At 34.6% G+C, this 19271-nt stretch overlaps 1 protein-coding gene across 9 annotated transcripts in view; it reads left to right on the top strand.

Annotated features, from left to right (window-relative positions):
* The window catches only part of Mgat4c (MGAT4 family member C), a 481385-nt gene that overhangs the window by 444095 nt on the left and 18019 nt on the right, over window positions 1–19271 (top strand). For all 9 annotated transcript variants that reach the window (XM_075954476.1, XM_075954475.1, XM_075954472.1 and 6 more), the window contains one exon: window positions 2775–2824. The gene's annotated coding sequence lies outside the window, so the exon portion shown is untranslated. The remainder of the gene's footprint in view (window positions 1–2774; window positions 2825–19271) is intronic.

Below are 19271 nucleotides of genomic sequence, written 5' to 3'. Positions count from 1 at the left end.
GCTGAATAGGCAATAGCTAGGCATTAGAAAGATAGGCAGGGCTGAAAGGCGGAGAGAATGAATAGGAGGAGTAAGTTAGGCTCAGGAGAAGAAGAAGGAGGACTCTAAGTTCAGGAGAAGAAAGAGAACAGAGGGAGAAAGAGAGGGATACACCCAGGGCCAAGCAACCAGGCAGTTGTTAGCCAGATACGGAAGCAGTGAAAGTAAAATATACAGGAAGAAAGGAAGGAAGGGAGGAAAGGAGAGAGGGAGGAAGGGAAGGAGAGAGAGAGAAAGAGAGAAATAGCCATAGGCAAAATGTAGATAAGGAAAAACAAAATAAAATAAGAGATAAGCTAAAGCCAAGCATTAAAAACTAATAATAAGTCTCCGTGTCATGATTTGAGAGCTGGTTGGTGGCCTAAAAGGAAAAGCCTGGTACACTCCGCAGGAGATTCATTGAGAAACACACCTATAACTATCTGTCAAAAATTTGTGAATTAGTCCAGAAAGTGGATCTGCATTTCTAACTCATTACAACATTATTTTTAAAAGTCCAGAAATGAAGCAAGCATAGGTTACTCTTCTGTTGGATACAGTGATACATGGATTTTATTATATATACACAAATGCTACTTACTCTGTCATAAACAGTATACAAGCCTGTTTCCCAACAGCATGACAGAACTGAAGAATACTATGTTAAATATGTGAGGCACAGAAAGAAAAATAGTTAATGTTTTAATCTATGTGGAAATTAAAAGCATTATTCATATAGATTTGAAATTAGAACAGTATTCACCACAGGTAAGAGGGGGAAGACATAGATGGTTAAAGGACATTGCTTTAGTTGAGTAGGATAGGATAAATATTTAATATTAAGAAATTAAAATTTTTGAGATCTCATTTCACATATATAATTCTCTTTAACAAGAGTATATCTATACTTCGAAACACTTAGTTTTATGCTTTAAAAGAATTTGTAGAGAGGATTATAAATGCTCTCTACACATAAAAAATGAAAATATTTGGTATGCCTGTATTGAGTATCCTAATCTAATCATTACGTATGACATGTATGTATTGAGCTATCACAGTATCCAAATAAATATATATATAATAATTGGTTAAAATGATGAAAAAGGTTTTACTTGCTAAATAATATAAGTTCCCAAACTACTATTTAATAATATCTCAAAATGTATGAGGTAGAGATAATCACTCAGTATTCAAAGAGATGGCTCAGTGGTTAAGAGTAGTTGCTACTCTTACAGAGGATCCAAGTACAGTTCTCAGAACCTGGTTGGGGGGGGGGGGCTCATAGTTGTATGTAAATTTATTTCCATAGATACCAACACTCATTGATACACAACTTTATACACATGTGCACGTTTGCACAAATATAAGAAAATATTTACAAAGGCAATACATTTCCAAACAATAAAGTCAAGATAAGTAATGATGCTATAATTCTTAATATTATTACTAAGTTTTGACAATCTTCACAGTAATGATTTAGCCAGTGAAGATATCTGAGTTAATAGCCTGTGGATTTCTACAAATGAATGTGATCTTATGAAATTAATATTTACTTGGGGCTGAATTCAAGAAAATAGCATCATTACTCCTCCTACGAGATACATTAGTAATTCAGGGTAGCACCATAGTAGTGGTTAATTTTTTAATAATATAAAAGGTACTTTGATCTATACAATAGAGCATTAGTGATAATTAATACCATATTTATTTCCTATTCTTCCTTTGGTTAGGTAGATGCAAATGACTTTGGAAGTAAGCAATTCTTACAGAATCTGTTTGACATTTTCATTGTATTATAGCTTCGGTTTTACTGTGAATACCCTTGTTAACATAGTCTGGCAGACATTCAATAGCAAACTGTGTTCCAGGCAATGAATTTATAATGTTGTAGCAGCAACAATCTCGTGAATGGTATGAGCCCTTATAGATGATGGAAAAATCAATAACTTGGATAAATTGGTAGCAAACTACCATATGTGTTCTTAGGTGAAGAGAAACTCAATACTGTAGACTAAAATTACTTTCATATAGAGAATAGGCCAGAACATAAGTGAAACATTGTAATGTATAATTCATTGTTTCGCATAAAATCAATTATGTTAAAAGATAATTGTATGTGTTACATTTGTAGTATGTTATGTTACATACAATTTAAATTTTTATTTGATGACATTAAATGTATAGTTTAATTCAATGAAAAACATTTTATAATATGTATCATAAACTATGCTAAATATATTCTGTATTTTATGTATATTTATAAAATGTAGTAAGTATAAGGATAATTCAGTTTCATGAAAATAGCCAATTTTTATAAAATCTTGTTCATCTTTTATTTCTTTATTTTGCATCCTGACTGTGGTTTCCCCTTTCTCCTTTTCTTATAGTCCCTCACCCCAACATCCCTTATACTATCCACTCCTCTCTGTTTCTATTTAGAAAAAGGCAGAACTTCCGTGGATATCAACGAAACACGGTACATGAAATTGCAGTGAGACTAAGCACCTCGCCTTGTTTTAAAACTGGGCAAGGCGACCCAGAATGAGGAGTAAGGTCTCAAAAGCCAGTGAAACAGTCAGAGACACAGCAAGGGACGAACCGAGGCCCTCTGCATATATCTGATAGTTGTGCAGCTTGGTCTTTGGGTGGGGCTCCTAATAATGGGAGAAGCGGCTGTCTCTGGCTCTTGTTCATTTATTTAAATCAGTGATGAGTTATTGAACTACATTAGTAATATTCGATTTTCTTTATTCCAGGGCAACAATAATTTTTATACAGGACAGATTATGACAACTTCTTTCTTAAGGTAAGATGTGTGAAACAGTTATGTTCTGAGGGACTGTACACTCTATTAACAAGAAATGTCCATAATTAAAATTTGCTGCTAGTAGCTGTATTTTGTTTTGGTCTAGGGATTTTATCATTAGTTCCAAGGTCATAATCCTTTTGTTCATCTGAATCTCTTTTGCAATAACTCTGAAGATGTTTCTAAGTCAGCTACTGAGCAGAATATCTATAGCTTGGTGTTTTAATTAAAACAGAAATATGTTAACCATTAAAATAGAGTAGTGGGATAAAAATGAACTATTGTTAAGACAAAAAATAAAGTAGGCTAATATAAGTAAGCTGTCTCCTAGTGAGCCATTCACAGATTTATTAATATCTTAAATTTTCCTAAACATACAAACATATTGGGCTATTAATTTTCATGAACCTCCAGACTCTTCAGTTAATTTCATGGGTAGTTTTGTTCTGTCTGCTTTGTTAGTCACAAGTTGGCTACACGTACCCAATAGCTTGGCCAGATTAGAAAAGCAAAGGTTTTTTATTATAAAGATGCTAACACTTGAAGCTTCATGTTTTTCAGATAAGTGTAAATAGAAATATTTTTCTTTTTTGACTTAAATTCAATAACTAACCTCTGCTAACCCTTTATTTCAAACTAATTTATGACATCTACAAATTTTCAATCTTTTCCTTCCATAATTCTGTTATGCTCCTATGATTTCTTTCCCTTCCCTAAAGCGAGGACTTTTTAGCCCATTAATCTCAGCAAACTATTAAGCCTTGTCAACAGAGAAAATGGGTAAGAACTTTGAGTGAGCAATTTGAAGAAAAAGAAGTAATTGGTGTTTCTCTTCTGATCTTTTATATGCCTCAAATAATATGACATATAATGCTTTTGAGATTGAGGTAATTATGATTATTACATACTGCATGTCTAAAAAAACAGTATGTGAAGAGCCTATTTTAAGTATATGAGGTCTTGCTGGAGGAATTACATCATTAGAGATGGTCTGTGAAGGTTCATGAGTTCAAGCCTCTTTCTTTCTCTGTGTGAATGAAATGTGATCTCTCTCCTTTCTGCTCCTGCTACCATGCCTTCTCCACCCGTGAAGGAGTCTACCCTTCTGTAACTGTAATCTAATATAAACCCCCTCTTCTTTAAATTGTTGGGGTTTTTTTAGACAGGATATTTTATCATAGCAACAAAGAGTAACCAACACACTCGTGTTGATTGGGTATATAGTAAAGTAGCTGTCCTTGTTGCCCCATGGCATGTAGCGTGAACTTTGTCTCTTTTGGCTTTTCCAGGGGCCCATCACCCAGCTCACAAATCAATCACACACAGGCTTATTATGACCTATGAATGCTCAGCCTTAGTGTGATTTGTAGCTTGCCAGTTTTTCTTATCTTAAATTATCCCAACTACCTTTTGCTTCTGGGTTTTTATCTTTCTCTTCGTCCATGGCTGCTGGATGCTGGATACCTGTTCCCTTGCATCCTCCTCTCCTTGTTGTCTTGTTACCCTTCTTTTGTCCACCCAGATTTCTTCATCTGTTTCTACCTTCTGCCTGCTAGCCCCACCTATCTTTGCTCCTACCTCCCTATTGACCTTTGGGCTCTTTATTATGCCCACCAGGCATTTCTGTCTGGACCTACATTTTAAAATGAACTGCATAGATACAATACCTTAACCAAGAGCAAAAACATATACACAACACTGGTATAACAAAAAGAATCTTAAATTGGTATCAATATACAAAATCATTTTAACAAGAGTAGAAACATATATGCAGTGTGTTGTAATACAAATTACCTTAAATTTGTATCAATATACAAAATTCCTTTAAATAAAAGTAAAAACATATATACAGTGTAACAAAATTGACTTTAAATTTGGACACATAAACCAAAATCCATGTCAATGCAAAAGTCTCATCTTAGATTAATAGTTGTCTTTTTATCCTATATTCCCCAAAATATAACAAGCATCCATGACCCACAAAATTACCAAAGACCACCCACAGCCCCTTTTCCCTTGAGAATGTGGATGTTTCATTCCCTAGACTGCTTCCTGCTTAATGTGGATGAAGTATTTTTGAGATCCCAAAGAAAAAATTGGAGGTAATGGCCAAATCCTGGGAAGAGCACGTATAACCGTTGTTGATAGATGTCACTTGTCAAGTCTCAGGAGGTCTCCCCTGATAAAATCCAATCCAAATCAATATGGAAAAAAATCCACAGCCTCTTCTCCAAAGCATTTTCTATTTCCATTTGAGAAATGCATTTTTGAGTATTTTAAAATTTAAGACATTCATAAAATATCTAGGCTGGTTTATTCCCACAGCCCCTTTTTCATTTTTAGGTCTCTAAGCAGCTGTCCTTTGCTTTTCAGCAATCAAAAAATTCAAAATCAACATGACAGCATATAAGATCCTAACATCCTGTGTGTTTCTCTTCTTTACGTGGCTTTTTTCTTTTATGTTACTTTTACTTTTTTTTTGAAAACATCACTTTATTACTTTTAATCTCTTTATTTCTTTCTATGACTGCCTATAACCATTTTCTTTATTTCTTAAGCCTACGCACATTGTAAAACACACTGGAACCTGTTTAGAGAATTTTCTGTCTGGATTTTTTTTTACTGTGTATCTTTTCGTCTTTTTTGACCCCAGGAGCAAACATTAGACTGTTAAATTACTACAACTGGATACTCCACATGCTCCAGCAGCTGGCTCTGCCCAGTCTGGAGTTGAATCCTGAGACAAATCTAAAGCTTGTGCCCTGTTGGAGGTCCTGACTGAGAACTACATTAAACCTTTCTAGCTATGGAATTTGGTACTTGAATAGCCACAAGTGGTTTTTACTTAGCTTGCCATTTCTAGTTTCTATTTAGTGCTCCCAGCTGAACAACAGTGCCTATTTTAAAGGGGCCGCATACTTTTTTTTTGTTTCAGCTTTTTCATGCTCTAGATGGATATTCGAGCCCAAAGTTTGTACACCAAAATATTGTGTGATGTTTACGTCTTTTGACCTACCATCCAGCTCCCAAATAAATCTCAGAGATATATTATCACTTTTGAATGCCTGGCCTTAGTGTGGCTTGCTTCAATGCCAGCTTTTCCTATCTTAAAAAGTTCCAACTACCTTTCGCCTCTAGGCTTTCATCGTTCTCTTCTGTAAATCTTACTCCAAAGTTACTGGGCTGTCCTTTGCGCTCTCCTCTCTTTGTTCTCTTGTTGCTCTTTTTTCCACCCAGATTTCTTCTTCTATTCATACAAACTGGCCTGCTAACATTGCCTATCCTTGCTCCTGCCTCGCTATTCAGCTCTTTATTAGAACAGGCAGAGTAACACAGCTTCACAGAGTTAAATGCAGTATAAACAAAAGTCATACACCTGAAAATAATATTCCCCAACAATAGTACAAATATTTAAAAGGTTTTTTTTGAATAAATGTATAAACATGCCAAATGGTTTAAAACAGACATATCCTAGTTAAGAAAATATTATTATGATCCTGTACTCGAACTATGAAGGTTTTTGTCTTTTAATTCTAAGATTATAATTGTATACTATTAATTATGGTGAGCTCAATTGATTAAAATAGCTTTTTTTTTTTTGCAAAAGGCTTGCTGAATTATGTAAGCTGGAATTCTTTTTTTTTTAAATTTATTTATTTATTAAGGATTTCTGCCTCCTCCCCGCAACCGCCTCCCATTTCCCTCCCCCTCCCCCGATCAAGTCCCCCTCCCTCATCTGCTCAAAGAACAATCAGGGTTCCCTGCTTTTTAAACAGCAAACTAATTTCATGTTTGGGAAGCAGGTTTATTGTGTGTGTGAGGAGAGGGTGAGTGTGTGTGGGTGTTTGTATGTGTGTTAGTTATGTTTTTGCAAGAGCACCTATGCGTGAAGGCATACTCACACATTTAGCTCTCTGTGTGTTCAGGCCAGAGGTCAACCTCTAGGTCCATTTCTCAGAAAAGCTATCAACCTACTTTGTAGCAGATTTGCTCATCGTCTTGAATCTCACCAATTAGGGCTGGACCAGTGATTCTCAACCTTCCTAATGCTGCAACACTTTAATACAGTTCCTCATGTTGTGGTGACCCCCAAATATATAAGCCATCAGACTATTTTATTGCTTCTCCTTAAGTGTAATTATCATACTGTAATGTAAGCATCCGATATGCAGGATATCTGATACGCAATCCGCAAAGGGGTCCGTGACTCACAGGTTGAGAACTGTCGGGCTACACTCTCTAGATCGCGCCATTTCCATGTCTCCAGTACTGCAATTCAGTGTGTGATCGCTGGATGCGGCCTTCTTATGTAAGTTCCACAGATCAAACACAACTCTTCACATTTTAAGGCCAACACTTTCCCAACCAACAGTCATTTTACAGGCCCTAGATTTATGCTCTTAATGGGATGAAGTACAAAGAGATATCACAAATGAAGTGCATGTAATCAAAGGAAGGTAGGCGACTTCACCAGGAGGTCCCCACAAAACTACAACACAGGAACATAAAAAAATGTAAGCTTTTATTTGCATTTTCATTGGTCCATTTACCTTTACTGTATCCGATGGAAATCTGTAGGGTCATAAATAGAAACAATAGTGATGACATTCAAAACTTACTACTTTTGACAGAACATGGTATGTGTGTGTCTATATCCAGAGCATCATGTTGAAAAATATACCCTGGATGTACCAAATGAATATAATGATTGAGAGTGTTAAATTGATGGCCAATTTTTTATTACACATACTGCAAATATTAACTGAGCTGAAAATACATGAATAGTCAGATTTGGTAAAATCTCATTATATTCAAGAAAAGATATACATTAATAATTCACATTCAAGCTAGGCTGATGTCTCAGCTTTGCAATTATGAGAAGCTGTGTTACATCCCCATAAAGAACATTTTATCATGAATTGTGTTATATCATTTTAATTATCTGACTGGTGATTGGAGACAGGGTGGTCCTGAGGCTTGCTGGACAGCACTCTAGCTTCCTTGATGATCTTCAGCCTTTTCAGACCTGGTCTCAAAAGTACAGGTGGTCAGAGCCTGGAGAACTCAAGTTGTTCTTTGGCCCGCAAAGTATGAATTCACAAGTATAAACACAGCGTACACTGACATGAACAAACACATTCACATACACATTCCAAAGATTGATTTTCATCTGATAAATATGAAATATATATTTGAGCACATTTTGTCCATTTAACTAGACAAGCACAAAAATCAGGCTGTTGTTTAAATCATAAATATAAACAACTGGATACCAGATTTAAAAAAAACATTAAATGAATTCAGTGTGGAAAACAAGCAAGTGTTACAGTTTTGACATGGGTATTTTCCTTCTTCAAGTTTGTCGTGAATATTCATTTGTATTTTAATAAATAAAGCTTACCTGAAGGTTAGAAAAATGAAACAGCCACACTGGCCAGCCTGATAAACCAGGCAGCGATGACACATGACTTTAGTCCCAATAGCCACACACGCTAGCTTGCCTTAGAAACCAGGCAATAGCGGTTTCTATTGCTCTTAATCCCAGAGCTAGAGAGGATTATAAAATGGTAGGAGACAGCTCTCAGTTTCAGTCCCATTCTGAGGTGTCTGGGAAGCAGGATCACCATTTTTCAGGCTGAGTTGGAGGTTAAGAGTCAGTGGCTGATTGTTTTCCTTTTCTGACCTTCAGGCCAGCTTTATTTATTAAAGATGAAATGCCACTACACAAATTAGAGAATTTTTACAGTACAGACTACATACCTCTTTACCTCAAAAAGGATCATACAACTAAGACAAGAAACACTAAAAATTTTGCAGCTTTCATTCCCTTTAGAGTCTGCAAGAGTGTTGCATAATTAACTATAGAATTGTAGGCATAATGCCAATGAGTCATTAGTGAAATTAACAAAATGTCAAGAAATTTGAACAGGGAAAATTGTAGGAAATAAGAATCTTCGCCTCCAAGTTGAAGAATTTGTTTTAAATGATTCAACTAATTATTGTATGTGGGAGTGAGCTATGACTTTGTATTCTAATTTCTACTACTAGATATTTATCTTGAAACTCATCTTCCTTTGTGGAACAATCAGATTGAATGTACAGTCTGTGAATGCTATCACTGAGACACACCCCTTGCTATTCTTCCTTTGCATGTTCGTAATGGACAAGTCAATCCTCTTAATGTGGATATTTTATGAAAATCACAACATATGAACATAGTGGATGCTATAATAATGGTATGTTGTTGTTGTTGGGTTTTTTAGTCTTATATAAACTATGTACTGATTTGTTATTGATCTTAATAAATTTGCACATAGTCACAAATTATTCTCTCTCCTCTCCCTTTTTTCCTGCATCCTTCTTTAAATGTTAAGATTCCTTAGTTATCATGCATTATTGTGTAGGAATAACTTAAACGAATTCAATCAAATAAGGAAATATTGCCACATAATCTCTTCTACACCCAAGTAAAAAGGAAGTGTTAGAAACAACAACGTGTATAGAAGTATATAGGCTATTTTTGCAATTTGATTTTTTTTTTACACTTCACTATGATCCTGAGAATGAAACAGATGTGGACCTATTTTCTCAAATATCATTACCATTGGGGTAAACTTATTACTGCATTGAATGTAATTGTGGTGTTCATAATAAATGAATTTTGTACATAATGCTGAAGCCAAGCTTATTATATCTGGCACTCAATAGCAAAATGCACAACAATATATATATATGGCAGCAATAATTACTGACCACATTAAATTCAATTTTAAGCACAGTATCAATTTTTATGTTACATAAGAGTATTATCCTCCTGTATTGGAAGAGACATATTTGATGCTGCTGTTGGTCACTGGATTTAATAGCTACATGAAAGACTATACTCTTAGACAATATGGACAATTTTGCATCCTTTCAAATATGCCACAATGAGTGTTGGGAAAGCTTTAGTTAGACTCATTCCCATCTTTCTCAAACAGAGGGAGTTATGTGCAGCCTTTGTATTGATTTATTTCCTCTTGGCATAAGGGTGAGTAAATGATATTCACCTTTCTTTCCAGTTTGCATATTCTAATTATGTTTGATTTTATGTCATTTTGAACGTTAATAAACGTTTAATCATATTTGAGTGACTTAGTCAAAGATATTGGCCTCTCTATCACAATATAATTAAATTATGCAGAGAAGCAATACGGATGCATTTGTTGCATCTAAATCAAGTTCTTCCATCTTTACCCTCTTCTAATTAAGTTCTTTTAATTAAAAAAAAACTTTTTATGGTACTGGCGGTTTAAGTTGTGCCTTGTGTATGTTGGGCAGACACTCTATCATGTGTGATGTAGACCACAGACTCATATTGCTCTTTTAAAGGCATCAGCCTAGTGTGTTGACCTAAAAGACCCTCAGCAAGTGCTGAAAAACATATTTTTTTCACTGATATTAATTGCTGACTTTGATTCAGTCAATTTGGTCATTTGTTATGATTTTTCTCTATGTGTTAAAGATGGTATAAGGTATACCAAATCCAGAATTTAGTATTATGAACTTCGTTCCTCACTTGAGTAAAAACGATACTGGCAAAACAGCAATTTTCATTCCACAAACTGCTTTCAAGTTCACTGTCATAAACATCACACAAATTGTTCAGCTCTCCTTTTTATCATTGCTATGAAATTTAAAGATTCAAAAGCCTAAGGGCAAGTTTATATGACGTAGCTATACAGCAATGTGAAGATGGGCAAATGGCTTCAGACTCTGAGCCTCTGAGTGCGCAAAGTCACATGACTTAAACCATTCATTGCCATATGTTTTCTTCCTTTCTTTAAGGTAAGTAGGTCATTCATGGTTTGATATATGCTTTACTTTCACTGTGCTCCTCTTAGTAGGCATGATAAACACATTCACATCTCTGTTGCTCTCTGTACCTAAGAAATTTGTTGGCCATCTTTCAATGAATGCTTTTATACTGTCTCCCAAACGGCACCTGGAGTAAATTTAAGTTAAAATCTAGATACCCAACTTTCATTTCTCTTATAATGTCAGAGTGTTACACATAGTAATTAATAATATAGAGAGATATTAAAAGGGAAATCTGGGCAGGATTCTAATTGCAGTGTGTTTATCCTCTGAGGCCCTCCATTAGTTCTATGAACCATCACTGAAGGCATATCAGGCATATTCATTGAAGCAGATACACTGAAGAAAGCAATAATTCATAGTCATTAATAAATATTTGAGAAGTTTCTATCCTCTGTTTTCTTTAGGGATTTAGACTTCTGAAGATTTAAAACAGGAAATTGCGATTACCCAAAGATAAAGGAGAAATACGGATTCTCAAATATTTTACAGGGTTTGTTCTTTTGTTTTTGTTTTGCTAGATTTTACCAGACCAGAACTACATGAAAGCACGTATCGTATTTAAATGGGCTATTTAAAAAATGTACTAAAATAGACATTGTATCTGCAAACTTTCCTTTGTAACTATGCTAATCACATACCAATGACAACAGATTCAGGCCTGCCATGGTGTTCGCTGGATCTTGACCTTCATTTTCCGAGGTTCAGCTCTTCGTGTCTTGAAATAATGATGCTATATGCTTTTGCCTTAAACAAGGGTGCATTCTAGCGAGACCTGAAACTTTTGCCTTTGAGTGATTCTATTTAATTGATTGGCTCAAATGCTAAACCAATAAAAGTATGTGATACCAGTCAATTGGAAAACTCAATCCTGTTATAAATACAGTATGTTTATACTTTAGGACAAGTCATAATTAATAAACAAAATCTATAAAATTTGTATTTATGTCAAGAAAGCATGCTATAATTCTGTCACATATGATGATTTTGATAATGCTAATTTATACAATGCTTGTGTATTACACAATCTATTGGGTGGCACATAGCTACATTTTAAAATCGTACAGACAAAATTTCTATACATTCTAAAAATGAAATGTGAACTCTATAATGCCGCATTCAGGGTAGGTCAGAGTTAAGAATTAAACTGTTGTGCATTTGTCCATGTACACAGCACTAGTTGCTTTAACTCAACAAAATAATAATAACCCTTGAAGTCAAGTACTGATATGATGATCAAATTTATGAAACTGGGTGTAAAAGCTGTTTCTAAAATGACACAACCACAATGCTCTTCCAAATCTCCCTAATGTCCATATTCTGTCTCTAAAGCTGATACCAAAATGAGCTGGCATTTGGGATGACCCTATAACATAAATAAGGGTTAGTTAAGCACTTAAGGATGATGAAATTTGAGATGTAGGAAACAATGGAGCAAATGCACATGATGTAACAGTTGATATCACTTAGGAAAGAAAGAGGCATTTTTTTTTTGCTAGATAGTTATTCCTGAAATGGGATCCTATAAACAAAGTCAGAGATGCAGTGGCCAACTTCAAACATTTCTACTAGGTAAACATAAAGTATCTATTATTTGCTAAATGTTTTCATATAAGTGACTAGAACTAGAGAAAACGGGAGCTTTATAAAGACACCACTGTTATCAGCATGAAGGATGCAATAAAAGAATACGGGATTTTGACATGGCAGTCAATAAATATCTGGTTTAATGATGAAGACACAGTAGTTAATATTTTTGATATAAATATTAATGAAGAACAAGGCTCCTGCTTTTGATCAATGTATTCTCACCAATATCCTCTTTGATCATTTTGAGAACAAAATGTGTAATATTTACTAAACGCTTGACCCTGTGTCTAGTAACTGTTGTTGCTATAGTTACCAGCAGAAGCAAGGGATGGAGACCTTTCACTTATAAGACTGACTTCAGGAAAGAAAAATACAGCCTGGAGGAAAAGACAACAAACATTAACAGAACAGTGTCAGAGACTTTTGTGAGATACAGTAGACCGTGAAGGGTGAGGTGCTGGGTGCCTCAAGTCCAAGTGACAGAGTAAAGGAAGTTAGAAGTCATCACAATGTTTATTAAACACAGTGGTACACAGCTGAGACATATTAGTCAGACAAGCAGCACTTCAAAGGGTTGTGCTGTTATAATTAGCCAGAATTTTTAAATGCAGGTTTAAGAAGACACAGAGTATTCTCTCTCTCTCTCTCTCTCTCTCTCTCTCTCTCTCTCTCTCTCTCTCTCTCTCTCTCTCTCTCTCTCTCTGTCTCTCTCTCTCTCTCTCACACACACACACATACACAAACACATACACAAACATGAGAAAGAGAGAGAGAGAGAGAGAGAGAGAGAGAGAGAGAGAGAGAGAGAGAACACCAGAAGAGCAGAAGAAACAAACAAAACATCAATTAGGCTGAGAATACGCAGAGTCACTGGTGTCTGCAAGTGGGTACCTGTCATGGTGTCCCTTTGTTTGGGAGGAACAAATTTCATCTACTTTTGTATATCTCAAGTCCAACTCCAGACATTCAACATGGGCTCAGCAACTTTATTGTAAACAAACAAACAAGTACGTATTGTGCATAATATAAAGTCTGTGATCTATAACTGACTTGTAATAAAATTTGAATAAATGAATTCCTCCCTCCCTTTGCCATTTATATTCTAATTGGACAACATCAACTCTCAGAAAGACACAAGAAGTAAATCTTGTGTTGCTTGGTTAATATATTAGGTTACAATTTCCCTTAAGTAATAGCAGTATTAATTGCTCCCAATTTCTAATTGCTTTCCTAAACATCCATTTAGCAGAGTAACACTTGATATTTAATTATACTGGGAAAGGCTCTGCAACCAGATACTTTATAATAGTTCGGAAAAATATATTCATATTTGTATGATTATGCATTATTCAGGAACACAGGTGACACAGAAATATGACAAGTATATCAGTTTATTAAGAAAAATAAATGAAAAGACGCAATTTATAAACCAAAGCCAAATGATTTAAATCGTGTATGAGAATCAAAGTGAATAAAAATGCTTAATCTATGGTTCTGGAGTCACTTCTAATATTAAAATCTGGATGTTTTCAAAACAAATATATCATTTGAGAGGTCTTACAGTTTAAAATCTTTAATGTACAAAGAAAGCAATATTCTCAAGTCAAATAATAAGGGCTGAAAACAATGATTTTAAAGTGATTATAACATAATAGAGAAAACAATGGTAAAGATAATTTTAACAATAAATAAAATATTTATTAAAGCTATGAATGTTAAAATTTGATATAACATTGTTATTAAATCCTAGAACATATAGCAAAATTACAAAATATTAGAACATTAATAATATGTATCACATATGTGATTTAAGGCAGATTCTTCTGTAGAAGGTTTTCATACTATTTCTGAAATGGTCTTTAATTTTAGCTCTCTCTCCTCATATTGTCTTCTGCACCCTCTCTCCCCTTCATTCAGGGACAGTTCCTTTGAATATAGCTCTGGACTTTGTAGGAATTACAGTCAGGGAGATTGGAAAACATAAGAAAATCTATTTAACTCTCTGCCAAGCACAATTAACTCAGATCTTCTTAAATTAATTAGATAAGTGAAGTATGTAAGTTGCTCACTATACACCTAAATTTGCAATAATATTCAGTACATGGGATGTTCTACAGGATTACAGAGAACTGAAAGTGTCCCTCATAAATCATTGCACTAAAGTGTTTCCATTATAATTTATATCTAAATATTAAGTATAAAGGTATATTATAAATACTGATATCACAGAATTTTCATAGTAGAAAATAATTTGGATTTATATAAACAGATATTTAAAGGGGAGACTTACAGAAATATCTTTGATATTATGTGCATATGCAGTACATATGAAGTAATAAAAAGACATAGTGTGGTTCAGTGTGTATATTTAAAATACTTGTAGAAATAATATCTGTGTGCACACATGTGCATACATGTGTATACATGTATGAAATGCTCTGACAATTACATTATAAGAAAAATGTTATCTATAATTAAGGATAGAATAAGAATAAAAAGAATGTTTGCAATTAATATAATTATAATGGCTATGTAATTTTTATCACAGCATTTGCTGCTTACTTTCTCTCTCTAACCCTAACCCTCATTATATATGCCAAGCTATTTTCAATATTTGGGGTCTATCTCTGTCTTAGCCTCTTAATACTGGAATTGCAGAGATGAAGTACCATACCCAGCTTATTTTAAATCCTCTATTATGACAGCTATAAGCTTTCATAGCCAGTAACATAACTATGCCATTGTAACTTCTAAATTTAAATACATTTAAAATACATAGATATAGGTATGTATCTGTGCTAATTCTTCTTAGTTAACATTCATTAAAAAAGATAATAGAAAAATAGCCAAATTTTATATACTTATTTATACAGATAAATACATTGTAAATGGTTTATGATATTTGATGATAAATTAAATTTGGGATTTGAAGGAGAAATGACACATAATGACAAAAAACACACTAATTAAAGTCATGTAAATCTTTGGTTTGAACCGAAACACTGATAGAAGTTGCTAAATTTCCGTCAAACCCATTGATTTTTTTTTCTTAATAGAAAATATCATTTCATTGTCATTTATTTGAGTTCCTTGAAGATTAAAAAGGCAATGCATTATGAAGTCCTATAATATAGTGGCTTCAGGTTTCTATAAATTTTAAAAAGATGAGTGATTTTATAGCTTGAATAGGTACTTTCGCTTATAATTTACATATAATTCTCCAAACACATATAAATATTGTTCTATGAATTTCTCAAGATACCTTAACAAAGTTATTTATTTCTCCAGTGGCATACCTAACTATTGACTCTAGTAATATTAACATTTTAGTTTGATCCCATGAGAGGTTACCTTTTTACATATTGCATGTAACTTCTTCCATTTAATTGATTATCTACATATAATCATGATTCAGGGATAGTTTGATTTCTCATGAGGAATGCTGCTAGATAGATTAAAATGATGAACAGAAAAATTGGTTATCACTGTTGAGAATATGACTTCCTTCTAAATTGAGTTTTTCATTACAGGTTTTCATTATGCGCGCAAACCGCAGTGTTCTAATCAATAAAGTAATTCTTACCATAAGAAATGAGAAAGATGACTGAGAAGTTGACATAGATATTATGTTTAAGGGACTGACAATAAATCCATGTTAATATTTCCACTTTACAATTCATTTTTCTATATTGAAACCCATGTGATAGCCCTCTTAGAAACTTTTGATTAGGAGAAAAAAATACAATCATGGTTCTGCTTCTGTCTGAATATAAACAAATTGAATTAAAGCTGTCTTATATACATTACGGTCCATTACTGTAGCTGGACTTGATCTTGATCATGACTTTATGAACTGAAAAGAATATATTTACACAGTTTCCAATTTCAATAGAGATTTTAATCTAAAAATGCTTAAAATGTGAATATTCCATTGCTACTAATATCTCTAGACTAATGATGCTTCTTGCTTCCAGTTAATCAATTAAGTGTGAAAATTAGTATTTCATTTCACTAAAAACAAGTTGAAGGCTAATAAAAGCATTTCTTATATCTTTGTTTAGATAGAGTCTGAGACGTCTAATTATATATTAAATGTTGAATTACACCTCTAAGCATATGTTCCATAAAATATATACGTGGTAATTTTTCACAACATGAAAGAGAATAGAAGAGGAACACTTTACAGTTACCTTTTGCTATATGAGAAGTCTGCCCTTGAACTTCAGTTACTGGACAATAACATTTGCTTTCAAACAGTCCAAAGTAATCGCTCATGATATTGTCTTCTTTGTGTGAATGTGAGTGTGTATGATATGTTTGTGCATGTGTGTGTTGGTGTGTATATATTTCTGTGCGTGTTGAGGTGGCGGGAACCTATACAATACGGCACGTATATTTATGCCATAAGAATACTTTGGGAGTGATCCGGGCACTCCATCTAGTTGTTACTTGGACATCTAGAAAATCTTTTGTCTTAGCATTAGCATTCTAGCTCCTTGCTGTGGTAGCTGGAATTACTGACTTTTTGTTGGGATCTAACATGGGTCATACAATTTTATCAAGCTTTTAGCGGGTCCTGATATCAATTTATCAGCATCGACAAAGCGCTTTTTGCACTGAGTCATCACTATCATTCTTGCTAATTAAAATGTTGCATAACTTGTCTGGTGAGATGTTTCAGTGGGTAAAATTGCTTGATGCCTCTCCAGAGAACCTGTGTTTGATCTCTAGAACAATCATCATGGAAGGAGAAAGCTGACTCCTACAAGCAGGTTTTTGAACTTCACATGTGAATCACCACCACATTCGCACACACACACACAGACACACACAAATAATAAATGTAAAATAAAATAAAATTATTGCATAATAGAACACTCAAGCCAGCTTATGCTTTGTCATGATTACTAGAATATGTTATCTTGTCATATATCTGTTGGACACTAGTAAGACATTAAGATTATAGGAGGAAGCAACTGTCTCTAACCAAAACATGTATTTTTATTGTTGTTGCTGCATTTGCTCTACTTTCTGGATAAAAGATTGTAGAGATTGTTCCTCTTACAGATACGTTGTGTCTAGTTAAGCATCAATATTCATTTCAAGGAAAGAAATCCAAATAGATGGTCATGATTTTTTACATGAACTTCTTTGGTTTTAGAATTAAATAACAGATTTGGAATTTAATTTAGAATTTAATAAAGTTTCAGAAAATCAATGCTTACCTAAAGGAAAGCAGTGTTCTCTCCATATATTATTTGAACATAGAAATGAATTTAAGTGTGTTGTTTCTACACATGTATGCTATTTGGTACTACTGGATACAAGCTAATTTACCTGATCTCTTGCACTGCGGGTATGCACGCTGATCTTTTCAAGGTAGTTCATTTATTTTATTTGTACTATTCTGGAAAGTGTACATACAAGCTTTTAGCCCTCCATGGTAGAAGCATTGTTACTAATAGGATTCAATATTGCGGATTTAGTCAAATTTTACCTTGACTTTCAAATATGGATCTTATGTGTCTCTGTTAAGCGACTTTTGTGGATGAGGGTGGATAAGAAATCTATGGTTATAACCAGCGACTTATCATACCCTATAGCATACTCACTGTGTCGCATACTCCTCTTAACACTGGAACTGAAACTTGAGTGTTACAGTCAGTATGAATGTTTCTATTATTCAGATACAGTTTGCTGTTACAGGAGTCTTATGCCAGAAGCCTAGTCTCTACGGTCATGTAGCCTGAGCACTAGACCCAAATATGATGTGCACACATACAGTCAGGTAAAACACCCACAAATGAATAAACAAACAAACAAACAAACAAGCCTGTCTCGAGTCCTTTTCTGCCTTTCTGTCTTGCTACAGCACCACTCTTGGACTTGTGACGTCATGAACCAGGTGGGTCTCATGACGACGTGCAAACAGAGATGGGTCTGCTTAATTTCAGTCTCTCAGTCTCCATTGAAATGTCTTTAATTGTTTTATGCAGTAGGAGGCCCAGAGTATTTCATTAACTCAACAGGAAATGGAATAACACAAATGTACTATAATGATATAACACCATATTAGTTTACTAAGGGTTTAACAAGGAGCATGACGCATCCCTTTAAGGTCGCTGTGATTGCCACCAAAATTGTTGCTTTAGTGTCTAGCTCAACTCAGAATAGATTCAAGGTTAGAGTGACCCCTGGCACAAACAAAGGTCTATGCTAAGAAACTTTGACCTTCCCACTGTGGCTTACGTTCTATTCAGAAACTTTCTTCCTTTCAAATCCTGATGATAAGTAGAAACCGATGGGGAAAAATGCCGTCCGGAAAGCAAAGCACATGAAGTAAGTAGCGCTGTTCCTCATTTAGTTCCCTTGGATACTGAATAGGATTGCCTCTCTATCCAATATTACTTTCACATTTGCTGTTTTCATAGTAGGTGACAAGGAAACCCCCAGCCTGTCAGTGTTACTAGTTTTGTCTACATTGTAACTTAACGCGAGCCACGAAAAGTAAATCTTGCAAGGCGTTGCTGTGAACCCTCAGGAATGGTCTAGGCTGCGAAAAGTAAATCTTGCAAGGCGTTGCTGTGAACCCTCAGGAATGGTCTAGGCTGCCATCCTTTTTCATCTCACTGCCACATACAGCCAGAAATGAATGGCCCGAAGAGAGATGAGAGAAAAACTCTGAGGGGGAGAAACAATTACATTGGCTGCTATCAATATCTGAGACTTCTGTACCAAATATAATGATAATCGTGTTTTTTTTTTTTGAAAGCCTTCTGAAGCTTTTGCTATGTCAGCAACGTTCTTTCTATTCATCAGAAAGTATTGACTGCTGCCCTGAGGGCATGCTCAGCCTTCCACAAAGCAAGGGAGAAAAAAAAATTGGGCAAGCATTAAAAAAATGCAAGCGAAGCAAATCTGATACACAGGGGGCCGCATGTCAGAGAGATGAACAGTTGACTGTAACACTTTTTTTTTGCATGTTTTCATTGATGAAAGG

The sequence above is a fragment of the Microtus pennsylvanicus genome, chromosome 20, assembly GCF_037038515.1.
Source record: "Microtus pennsylvanicus isolate mMicPen1 chromosome 20, mMicPen1.hap1, whole genome shotgun sequence".
In the NCBI taxonomy this organism is placed as follows: Eukaryota; Metazoa; Chordata; class Mammalia; order Rodentia; family Cricetidae; genus Microtus; species Microtus pennsylvanicus.
Note: the sequence above shows the minus strand (reverse complement) of the source record. Positions and strands in the feature narration are given on the sequence as shown.